The sequence below is a fragment of the Capsicum annuum genome, chromosome 4 (assembly GCF_002878395.1).
Source record: "Capsicum annuum cultivar UCD-10X-F1 chromosome 4, UCD10Xv1.1, whole genome shotgun sequence".
Lineage (NCBI taxonomy): Eukaryota > Viridiplantae > Streptophyta > Magnoliopsida > Solanales > Solanaceae > Capsicum > Capsicum annuum.
In genome coordinates, this window is record NC_061114.1 from 187,546,846 (window position 1) to 187,558,521 (window position 11,676).

The window sequence follows — 11,676 nt, forward strand, 5'->3', positions numbered from 1 at the left end:
ATATAATGGACACAGGTTCCCTATATAAATGAACTATTTCTGCAATGAATAGCTTAGCATAATCCTCTCCTGAATAGTTAGTCCTGACGGGCAAAAAGTGCGCTGACTTGGTCAGCCTATCTACAATTACCCATATTGAATAATATTGGTTTCAGGACTTCGAAAGTCCTATAATGAAGTCCATATTTATCATCTCCCACTTTCATAAAGGCAGAGCTATCTCTTGGGAAGTACCTCCTGGCCTCAAATGTTCTACCTTCACTTGCTGACAGTTTAAACACTTGGAAACAAAATTAGCAACATCACGTTTCATGTTATTCCACCAAGACAAAGTTTTCAGATTATGGTACATCTTAGTAGAGCCCGGGTGAACAACATACCCGGGCTTCATATGGATTCTTTCCCGTAGTCCATCAACATTTGAGATGCACAACCTACCCTGATATCTCAGAATACCATAACCAACAATTTCAAATGACATTACCTTTTGTTGACCCACATCTTTCTTGATTTATATCAAGATGGGATCTTTAATCTGCTTCTCTTTAACTTCAGCACAAAGGGATGACTTAGCTATCTCATGAACAATCGCCCCTCCATCTTTAAAATCTAAGAGTTGCACTCCTAGATTTACAAGGCGGTGAATATCCTTCACCATCTCTCTCTTCCCCTCTTTAATATGAGAAAAGCTGCCTATAGACAACCTGCTGAGAGCGTCGGCTTCAACATTTGCCATGCCCGAATGGTAATCCAGGCTCATATCATAGTCTTTCAAAAGCTCCATCCAACGCCTCTACCTGAGGTTCAATTCTTTCTGCAAGAAAATATACTGTAAACTTTTGTGGTTAGTATAAATATCAATATGCACTCCATAGAGATAATACCTCTAGATCCTAAGTACAAACACCACGGCTGCTAACTCCAAGTCATGAGTGGGGTAATTTTGCTCATGCATCTTTAACTGTGTAGATGACTAAGCTATCACCTTACCATGTTGCACCAATACACAACCAAGTTGTCACGACCCAAACCAAGGCCTGGCCATGATGAGCATTTTGAACCATTGGGGCCCGAAACACCTCTATCTGTCTGGTAATCATGCACCTAATTCATATGATCAAAGAAATACGAAAAAACACAATATTTCAGAAACATGGTCATACTATGAAAAGAGACAATAACGGGGAGATAATGTTCCCTCAACATCAATTACCCTCTGAACAACTATCTGCGAAAATCTCTAACAAATGACTGAAACGAGGTCTATCTGAAAACTGGGACAAGGCCCCCAGTAGACCCAAAAACTGAATATAAGATAAAAGGACTGCAGGACATAAGACCTTCCGAAACATAGAAGGCTCACCAATTGTCTCTACAACTCTGTCTGAAAGTTCTACTGATTCTCTTGACCCCTAGACTCGGCCTCTGAACCTGAAAAGTTGAAGAGGGGAGGGGGTCAGCACAAAAGTACTGGCACGTAGAGATATCAAAACAAAACATAATATTTTTACAAAGTATAGTTGAGAGCCATTAAAAAGCAATTTCGTATCAAATCATTTGAAAGCACATAGGTGTAATACAATAGTTATTCTCAGAAATAATGAAATGCAATTGAGCTAGGTGGAATACCCTACATAATTTACACCAACTGTCAAACCTCGGTTGCCGCCGATATTAGAATATAAGTGAAGGATAGACACTCAAGACCACACAGCATGGTGTCTCGACCTAATGGTAGTGCCTAAGATCACTTGGCTCGGGCACTAGCCTATAGTCCCAATTTAGGAATGACATAAAGTCAAGTACACAGATCGCTTAGCCTGGTACCAATATTCTATGTCAGCAAATAAGTTATTCTAGCGACGAGCCCTTGTGTCTCAAACGCCTTCTTCGGTTATCCACCATTCTCATGTAAAATCAATGCATTCAAATTTCATCTTATTCAATCATATGTCGTATTCTGTAGGGTATCGTCATACCCGACTTGCTAGTCATCACTATCACATCCACATATGCATAATCATGTAAAAAAAATAAGGTGCTTCGTCATTTACAGGTGGTGAACAATATTTATTTCAAATTCATGCTCTCTTTTGTTGATCACAATATAATATGGAGTATCGAAACATTATCATGGGAATTTGAAAACAATTTATCATTCATATTTATCAAACTTCCATGGAAAATCTTAAATCACATATGCATGGTTTCAACCATTAAAGTATATAAGCAACCAATTTTCATGACATAAAGAAAACGACTTAGAAATCGTATTGAAAGCAAGATATTAGCATTTGATTGAAAAACCCCATTTAAAAGCATGCATGTTCATAAAAAACTACACCCATGAGATTTTTGGATAACCCCACGTACCTCTATTTACAAGAATAATAGATTTTTCTTGAAGCTTGCGTATTGGTGATTCCAAATATGTAATTATCTTTGAAACCGTACGGTCAAATCTTGAACTAGTTGGGTTTTTATTTTGAAACCCTAAGGAGAATCTTGAGCACTTTTGTTGAAAGAATATGTATTTTAGGGTCCTTGAAACTAAATCTCATGTTTTAGGGCTAAGTAAGGTGGACAAGAACCACTTTGTCCTCAACACGGAGTCTTAAATCACCAGAATTCCTTACATAGGCGTCACCCATCCCATTGCCTATCTTCACATAGGCGCCGCCTAGGCCATCGCCTATGTTCACATAGGCGCCGCCTAGGCTATCGCCTATATTTTCCAGTGGCCATGGGCAATTGGTTAGGCGTCGCTTATCACTTTGAAAGGTCATAACTTCTTGATCGGGTGTCGAATTTTAGTCAAATTGGTATCATTTGAAAGCTAACTTGAATACCTATCATTTGACACATAGCAGGTTCCCTAATTCAACATATATGGAGAGTTATGGTCGAAGGAAGCTGACACACTTTACAACATCCATGAAAAGTTAGTCGATCGGAATAGTTCCAACTCATCCTTGAGTTGAAGGACCTCTATGGTCTAAATTCAAGCTTAAGCGGATTCACATCCTACGTAATAATTAACATGCTATATTTGCATAGGATTTTTATGGGTTTGGGATTAGCAACGCTTCAAAATCATTCTCTTTTTTTAACATTGGCATAGGACATTTGACGACTCTGAGCAGTTTTGAGTCGTTCTCTAATGATATTTTCTCCATCGCCTGATGAACAAGATCAGGCCCATACAACCATGTCTTACCCACTTCACACCATCCTATTAGAGACGTACATCTCCTTCCATACAAAGCCTCAAAAGGAGCCATCTTGATGCTGGCATGGTAGCTATTATTGTAAGCAAATTCAACCAGTGGCAGGTGATCTACCCAAATACCTTTGAAATCAATGACGCATGACCTCAATATATCTTCGAGGGTCTAAATGGTATGCTCAGCTTGCCCATCCATCTGAGGGTGGAAAGTTGTGCTCAAATTCACGTGTGTACCTAAACCCTTCTGAAAAGATCTCCAGAACTGAGATAAAGACTGGCTACCTCTATCAGATATAATGGACACTGATGCCCCATACAATCAAACTATCTCCTCAATGTAAATCATAGCATAAAACTCTCCCGAATAATTAATTCTCACAGGCAAAAAGTGTGCTGGCTTGGTCAACCAATCAACAATCACCCTATAGAATTGTACTGGTTTCAAGATTTCAGAAGTCCTGTAATAAAGTCCATATTTATCATCTCCCACTTCCATAAAGGCAGGGATATCTCTTGAGAAGTACCACTCGGCCTCATGTATTCTACCTTCACTTGATGACAGTTCAAACACTTGGACACAAAATCAGCTACATCATGTTTCATGTTATTCCACCAATACAAGGATTTCAGATCATGGTACATCTTAGTAGAGCCTGGGTGAATGACATACTTCGAAGTGTGTACCTCATTAAGGATTCTTTTCCGTAGCCCATCGACATTCAGAACGCACAACCTATCCTGAAATCTCAGAATACCATCTCCACCAATTTCAAATGACATAACCTTTTGTTGACCCACATCTTTCTTGATTTGCATCAAGATGGGATTTTCAACCTATTTCTCCTTAACTTCAGCACAAAGAGATGACTTAGCTAACTCATGAACAATCACCCCTCCATCTTCAGAATCTAAGAGTCGCACTCCCATAATTGCAAGGCAGTGAATATCCTTCACCATCTCTTTCTTTCCTTCTTCTACATGAGAAATGCTGCCCATAGATGACCTACTGAGGGCATCGGCTACAATATTTGCCTTGCCCAGATGGTAATGCAGACTCATATCATAGTCTTTCAAAAGCTCCATCCAACGCCTCTGCCAGATGTTCAATTCTTTCTATAAGAAAACATACTGTAAACTCTTATGGTTAGTAATAATATCAACATGCACTCCATAGAGATAGTGCCTCCAGATTCTAAGTGCAAACACCATGGCTGCTAACTCCATGTAATGAGTGGGGTAATTGAACTCATGTACCTTTAACTGCCTAGATGCATAAGCTATCACCTTACCATGTTGGATCAATACAGAACCAATTCCCACACGGGACATATCACAATAAACCACAAAGTCATCTACACCCTCAAGAAGGGTCAAAACAGGAGCAGAAGTCAACTTTTTCTTCAAGTTCTCAAAACTATTTTCACACAAGTCAGACCACACAAACTTCATCTTTTTTTCAATCAGTTTAGTAAGCGGAGCAGCCATGGAAGAAAAACTCTCTACGAACCTTCTATAACACCCCGCCAAACCCAAGAAGATCCGAATATCGGTTGGAGTTGTAGGTCTAGGCCATTTTCTCACTACTTCAACTTTCTAGGGATCCACTCTTATCCCGTCACTAGACACAATATGCCCTAGGAAGGCAATAGCGTCTAACCAGAACTCACACTTAGAAAATTTGGCGTACAGTTGATGATCCTTAAGGGTCTGAAGGATAATTTGGAGGTGATTGGCGTGATCCTCTTTACTCTTAGAATAGATCGGAATATCATCAATAAATACAATGACGAAAAAGTTAAGAAACTGATGGAACACTCTATTCAAAAGATCCATGAAGGCTGCATGGGCGTTAGTCAACCCGAATGACATGACTAGAAATTTGTAGTGACCATATCGGGTTCGAAAAGTTGTCTTGGGTATGTCTGACTCCCTAACATTCAACTAATGATAACCCGAACGAAAGTCTATTTTTGAAAAGAACTTGGCACCCTGAAGCTGGTCGAAAAGGTCGTCAATCCTAGAAAAAGGATATTTATTTTTAATCGTGACCTTATTCAGCTAATGGTAGTCTATGCACATTCGAAGGGACCCATCCTTCTTTCGCACGAAGAGCACGGGTGCACCCTATGTGGAAACACTAGGACGAATAAAACCTTCATTTAGAAGGTCTGCAAGCAGTTCCTTTAACTCCTTTAGTTCTGCGGGAGCCATTCTATATGGCAGAATAGAAATAGAACGAGTGTCTGGGAACACATCTATACCTAAATTGATCTCCCTATCAGGGGGTATCCCTGGGAGATCATCGAGAAAGACTTCTGGGAATTCATTCACAACAAGGATTGACTGCAGAGGAAGGTTTCCAACTTTTGAATCTTTTACTCGGATTAGATGATACATAGAACCTTTGGATATAAGCTTTCGGGCTCTAAGATAAGAGATAAAGTGACCTCTAGGTTCCACAGAATTCCCTGCCCAAACAACTGGTGTCTCATTTGGGAAAAAAAAGTGACCTTTTGGTTTCTACAATCAAAGGTGGCATAACACGAATGGAGCCAGTCCATCCCAAGGATGACATCAAAGTCTATCATCTCCAGTTCTATAAGGTCTGCCACAATTTCCCTACCATGAATAGACACGACACAATTTCTATATACCCTTTTAGAAATAACAAAATCACCTAAATAAGTAGAAATAGAGAAGGGTTCTATATTAACTTCGGGCTTAAACCCAAAACCAACAGCCACATAAGGGGTCACATAAGATAAAGTAGACCCGGGATCAAGCAATACATAAACATCACTAAAAAAGATTCGTAACATACCGGTGAGAACATCTGGTAAAGCTTTCGCCTCCTGGCAGTTAGTCGAAAAATATAACCGGTTGCGACCGCTTCCGGTAACTGAAGGGGCACCCTTAGGAAAAGTAGTTGTAGAGGAAGCTTGGGACTTACCCCCCCCCTCCCCGTATTTATTCTAGCAGATGGACAATCTCTTTAAAGGTGACCCACTTTGCCACAAGTGTAGCAGTTTCTACCCTCAAACCAGCACTTCCCTAGATGATTCCTTTCGTAAACCTCACATCGCGATGAGTACGACGCTTCTGAGAAACACTGCCCTGAGACTGTGTACCTAGAGCTTTGGACCCATAAGGAGTCTAAAAACTCTGAGTTTCTCTGTCTGTCGATGGTCTGGTTGCTGGGGTGTTGGCTTCTGACTGTGCATTATTCCAAAACTTCTTCTTCTTCAACCACTTGTTACACCAGTTACCACTCTGCGGCTAACTCTGGTACTGGTCCGCAGATCTAGCTCTCTTAGCCTATCTGTCTTTCTCTCTAGATTAAGCAATCTTTTTCTTCTTCTCTTCCACTTGATGTATATGAACAGTCAGTCGAGCAAAGTCTAACTCCTTATTCAACATAGCCCCCTGACACTCAAGTACTAGGTCATCAGCAAGGCCAGATGCAAATTTCCTCATTCGGGCCCTCATATTACTAGTCAACTCTGGTGCATAGTGGGCTAGTTTATTAAACTTCAAAGTGTACTCCTGGACACTCGTACTGCCCTACTTTAGATTCATAAACTCTTCTGCTTTGGCCTCCCTCAATTCCAGAGGAAAGAATCAATCAAGGAAGGCTTCCACAAAGTTGCCCCAAACTGTGGGCTCAGCACTTTCACCTTTTTCATCATCCCAGTCGGCATACCACGGACTCACAATGTCCTTAAGCTGATAGGTTGCTAACTCCACCCCTTCAACCTCATCCACATATATCACCTTAAAGATATTTTCCATCTCATCTACGAACTCCTGTGGATCTTTCTCCACCTTGGTGCCAGTGAAATTAGGTGGGTTCATCTTCATGAAATGTCCGACTCTAGTAGCCTCAGATTTAACAGATGCAGACCCAACATCTTCCTATCGTTGAGCTTGGTTGGCTACCAGTTGTGTCAGCATATGAATAGACCGTCTGAATTCTGCATTTGAAATATCTCCTTGAGCAGTTGGGGGACGGTTGACATTAGTCTGCGGAGCTCGAGGTGGACTGGTCGGGACTGGAGGGACTCCTGGAGTAGGGACAAATTTTAAAGTGTAAGCCCTATTATGAGTCCGCATCCCATGGGTGGGACGGGCCTCATCTGCCTTAGCATTCTGATTGATGATACGACATGGAGGCATAACTGTGTTTTTGAAAAACAAGTGATCATTGATTAGGGAACAGTTCAGACTCTAAAGAACAAACTAAATCACAAAGAAAGGAAATATTATCTAAACGCCTAGCAGCCTCTTGCTTATAAGTGTGGCATGCTACACACCCATAAACAAGACTCTACCCGACGCGATTTTGCAGACACCCTGAGACCATGAACTGTGCTCTGATACCAACTTTGTCATGACCCAAACAAGGGCTTGGCCGTGATGAGCATTTCGAACCATTGGGACCCGAAACACCCCCTATGTGTCTGGTAATCATGCGCCTAATTCATATCATCAAAAAAATGCAAAAAAACACAATATTTCAAAAACATGGTCATAAATATAAAAAGATACAATAACGGGGAAGTAATGTTCACTCAACATCAATTATCCTCTGAACAACTGTCTGCAAAAATCTCTAATAAATGACTGAAATGATGTCTATTTGAAAACTGGGACAAGGCCCCCAGTAGACCCAAAAACTGAATATAAGATAAAAGAACTGCAGGACATAAGACCTTCCGAAACATAGAAGGCTCACCACTTGTCTCTACAACTCTGTCTGAAAGTTCTACTGATTCTCTTGACCCCTAGACTCGGCCTCTAAACCTGAAAGGTTGGAGATGGGAGGGGGTCAGGACAAAAGTACTGGCACGTAGAGATATCAAAACAAAACATAATATTTTTACAAAGTATAGTTGAGAGCCATTAAAAAGCAATTTCGTATCAAATCATTTGAAAGCACACAGGTGTAATACAATAGTTATTCTCAGCAATAATGAAATGCAATTGAGCTAGGTGGAATACCCTACATAATTTACACCAACTGTCAAACCTCAGTTGCCGCCGATATTAGAATATAAGTGAAGGATAGACACTCAAGACCACACAGCATGGTGTCTCGACCAAATGGTAGTGCCCAAGATCACTTGGCTCGGGCACCAGCCTATAGTCCCAATTTGGGAATGACATAAAGTCAAGAACACAGATCGCTTAGCCTGGTACCAATATTCTATGTCAGCAAATAAGTTATTCTAGCGACGAGCCCTTGTGTCTCAAATGCCTTCTTCGGTTATCCACCGTTCTCATGTAAAATCAATGCATTCAAATTTTATCTTATTCAATCATATGTTGTATTCTGTAGGGTATCATCATACCCGACTTGCTAGTCACCATTATCACATCTACATATGCATAATCTTGTAAAAAAAATAAGGTGCTTCATTATTTACAGGTGGTGAACAATATTTATTTCAAATTCATGCTCTCTTTTGTTGATCACAATATAATATAGAGTATCGAAACATTATCATGGGAATTTGAAAACAATTTATCATTCATATTTATCAAACTTCCATGGAAAATCTTAAATCACATATGCATGGTTTCAACCATTAAAGTATATAAGCAACCAATTCTCATGACATAAAGAAAACGACTTAGAAATCGTATTGAAAGCAAGATATTAGCATTTGATTGAAAACCCCCATTTAAAAGCATGCATGTTCATAAAAAACTACACCCATGAGATTTTTGGATAACCCCACGCACCTCTATTTCCAAGGATAATAGATGTTTCTTGAAGCTTGTGGATTGGTGATTCCAAATATGTAATTATCTTTGAAACCCTACGGTCAAATCTTGAACTAGTTGGGTTTTTATTCTTAAACCCTATGGAGAATCTTGAGCACTTTTGATTAAAGAATATGTATTTTGGGGTCCTTGGAACTAAATCTCATGTTTTAGGGCTAAGTAAGGGTAGAAAAGGACCCCTTTGTCCACAACACGGAGTGTTTAAATCACCAGAATTCCTTACATAGGCACCGCCCATCCCATTCCCTATCTTCACATGGGCGCCGCCTAGGCTATCGCCTATGGTTACATAGGCTCTTCCTAGGCTATCGCATATGTTTACATAGGCACTGCCTAGGCTATCGCCTATGTTCACATAGGTGCCGCCTAGGCTATCGCCTATGTTTTCCAGTGGCCATGGGCGATTAGTTAGGCATTGCTTTTCACTTTGAAAGGTCATAACTTCTTGCTTGGGTGTCGGATTTTAGTCAAATTGGTATCATTGGAAAGCTAACTCAAATACCTATCATTTGACACATAGCAGGTTCCCTAATTCAACATATAATGAGAGTTATGGTCGAAGGAAGCTAACATACTTTACAACATCCATGAAAACTTAGTCGATCGAAATAGTTCCAACTCGTCCTTCAGTTGAAGGACCTCTATTGTCTAAATTCAAGCTGAGCGGATTCACATCCTACACAATAATTAACATGCTGTATTTGCATAGGATTTTTATTGGTTTGGGATTAGCAACGCTTCAAAATCATAATCTATATTGTAGCCTGAATCGCGGGGTGTTACATTATCCCCCCTCCTTAGGATCATTCGTTCCCGAATGATGATGCAGGACACAGATAGACACGATTTCAAGCATAATAAAAGACTAGGAAAGATATGATAGGAATAGTACCTTCTGTCTCCTCCTCCATCGAAGCAAACAAATTGGGATATCTAATTCTTATGTCATTTTCAGACTCCCAAGTTGCTTCTTCGACTTTTTGATTCCTCCACAGTACCTTTTCTGAGGCTATCTATTTGCTCCTCAGCTTTCGAACTTGGTGATCTAAAATTTTGACGGGCTCTTCTTTGTAAGACAAGGAGTGTGTCACTTTGATACCCTCTACTGGCAATACCATAGAATGATCTCCAATGCATTTCTTCAACATGGATACATGGAATACCGGATGAACAGAACCCAAACTTGCAGGCAATTCTAACTCATATGCATCTGTACCAATCCTTTTCAAAATCTAATAACCGCATAACTCTTTTCATAGGAGAAACCTTGAGAAACACCCAATCACTAATTTCAAACTCCAGTTCTCTTCTCCGAACATCGGCATAGGACTTCTGACGACTCTGAGCAGTTTTGAGTCATTCTCTAATGATATTCACTTTCTCCATTGCCTGATGAACAAGATCAGGCCCATATAACTGAGTCTCACCCACTCCATACCATCCTATCGGAGACCTACATCTCCGTCCATACAAAGCCTCAAAAGGGGCCATCTTGATGCTGGCATAGTAGCTATTATTGTAGGATAATTCAACCAGTGGCAGGTGATCTACCCAACTACCTTTGAAATCAATGACGTATTCCCTCACCATATCTTCGAGGGTCTAAATGATACGCTCAACTTGCCCATCCGTCTGAGGGTGGAAAGCTGTGCTCAAATTCACTTGTGTACCTAAACCCTTTTAAAAAGATCTCCAGAACTAAGATGAAAATTGCATACCTCTATCGGATATAATTGACACTGGTGCCCCATGCAATCAAACTATCTTCTCAATGTAAATCTTAGCATAAACCTCTTCCGAATAATTAGTCCTCACAGGCAAAAACTGTGCTAACTTGGTCAACCGATCTACAATCACCCATATAGAATCGTACTGGTTTCGGGATCTCAAAAGTCCTATAATGAAGTCCATATTTATCATCTCCCATTTCCATAAAGGCAGGGCTATTTCTTGGGAAGTACCACCAGCCCTTATGTGTTCTACCTTCACTTGCTGACAGTTCAAACACTTGGACACAAAATCAGCTACATCTTATTTCATGTTATTCCACCAATACAAGGTTTTTAGATCATGATACATCTTAGTAGAGCCTAGGCGAATGACATACCTCGAATTGTGAACCTCATTAAGGATTCTTTCCCGTAACCCATTGACATTTGGAACGCACAACCTATCCTGAAATCTCAGAATACCATCGTCACCAATTTCAAATGACATAACCTTTCGTTGACCCACATCTTTCTTGATTTCCATCAAGATGGGATTTTCAACCTGCTTCTCCTTAACTTCAGCACAAAGATATGACTTAGCTAACTCATGAACAATCACCCTTCCATCTTCAGAATCTAAGCGTCGCACTTCCAGATTTGCAAGGCGGTGAATATCCTTCACCATCTCTTTCTTTCCTTCTTCTACATGAGAAAGGTTGCCCATAGACGACCTGCTGAGGGCATCAGCTATAACATTTGCCGTGCCCAGATGGCAATGCAGACTCATATCATAGTCTTTCAAAAGCTCCATCCAATGCCTCTGACTGAGGTTCAATTCTTTCTGTAAGAAAACATACTGTAAACTCTTATAGTGAGTATAAATATCAACATGCACTCCATAGAGATAGTGCCTCCAGATTCTAAGTGCAAACACCACGGCTGCTAACTCCAAGTCAA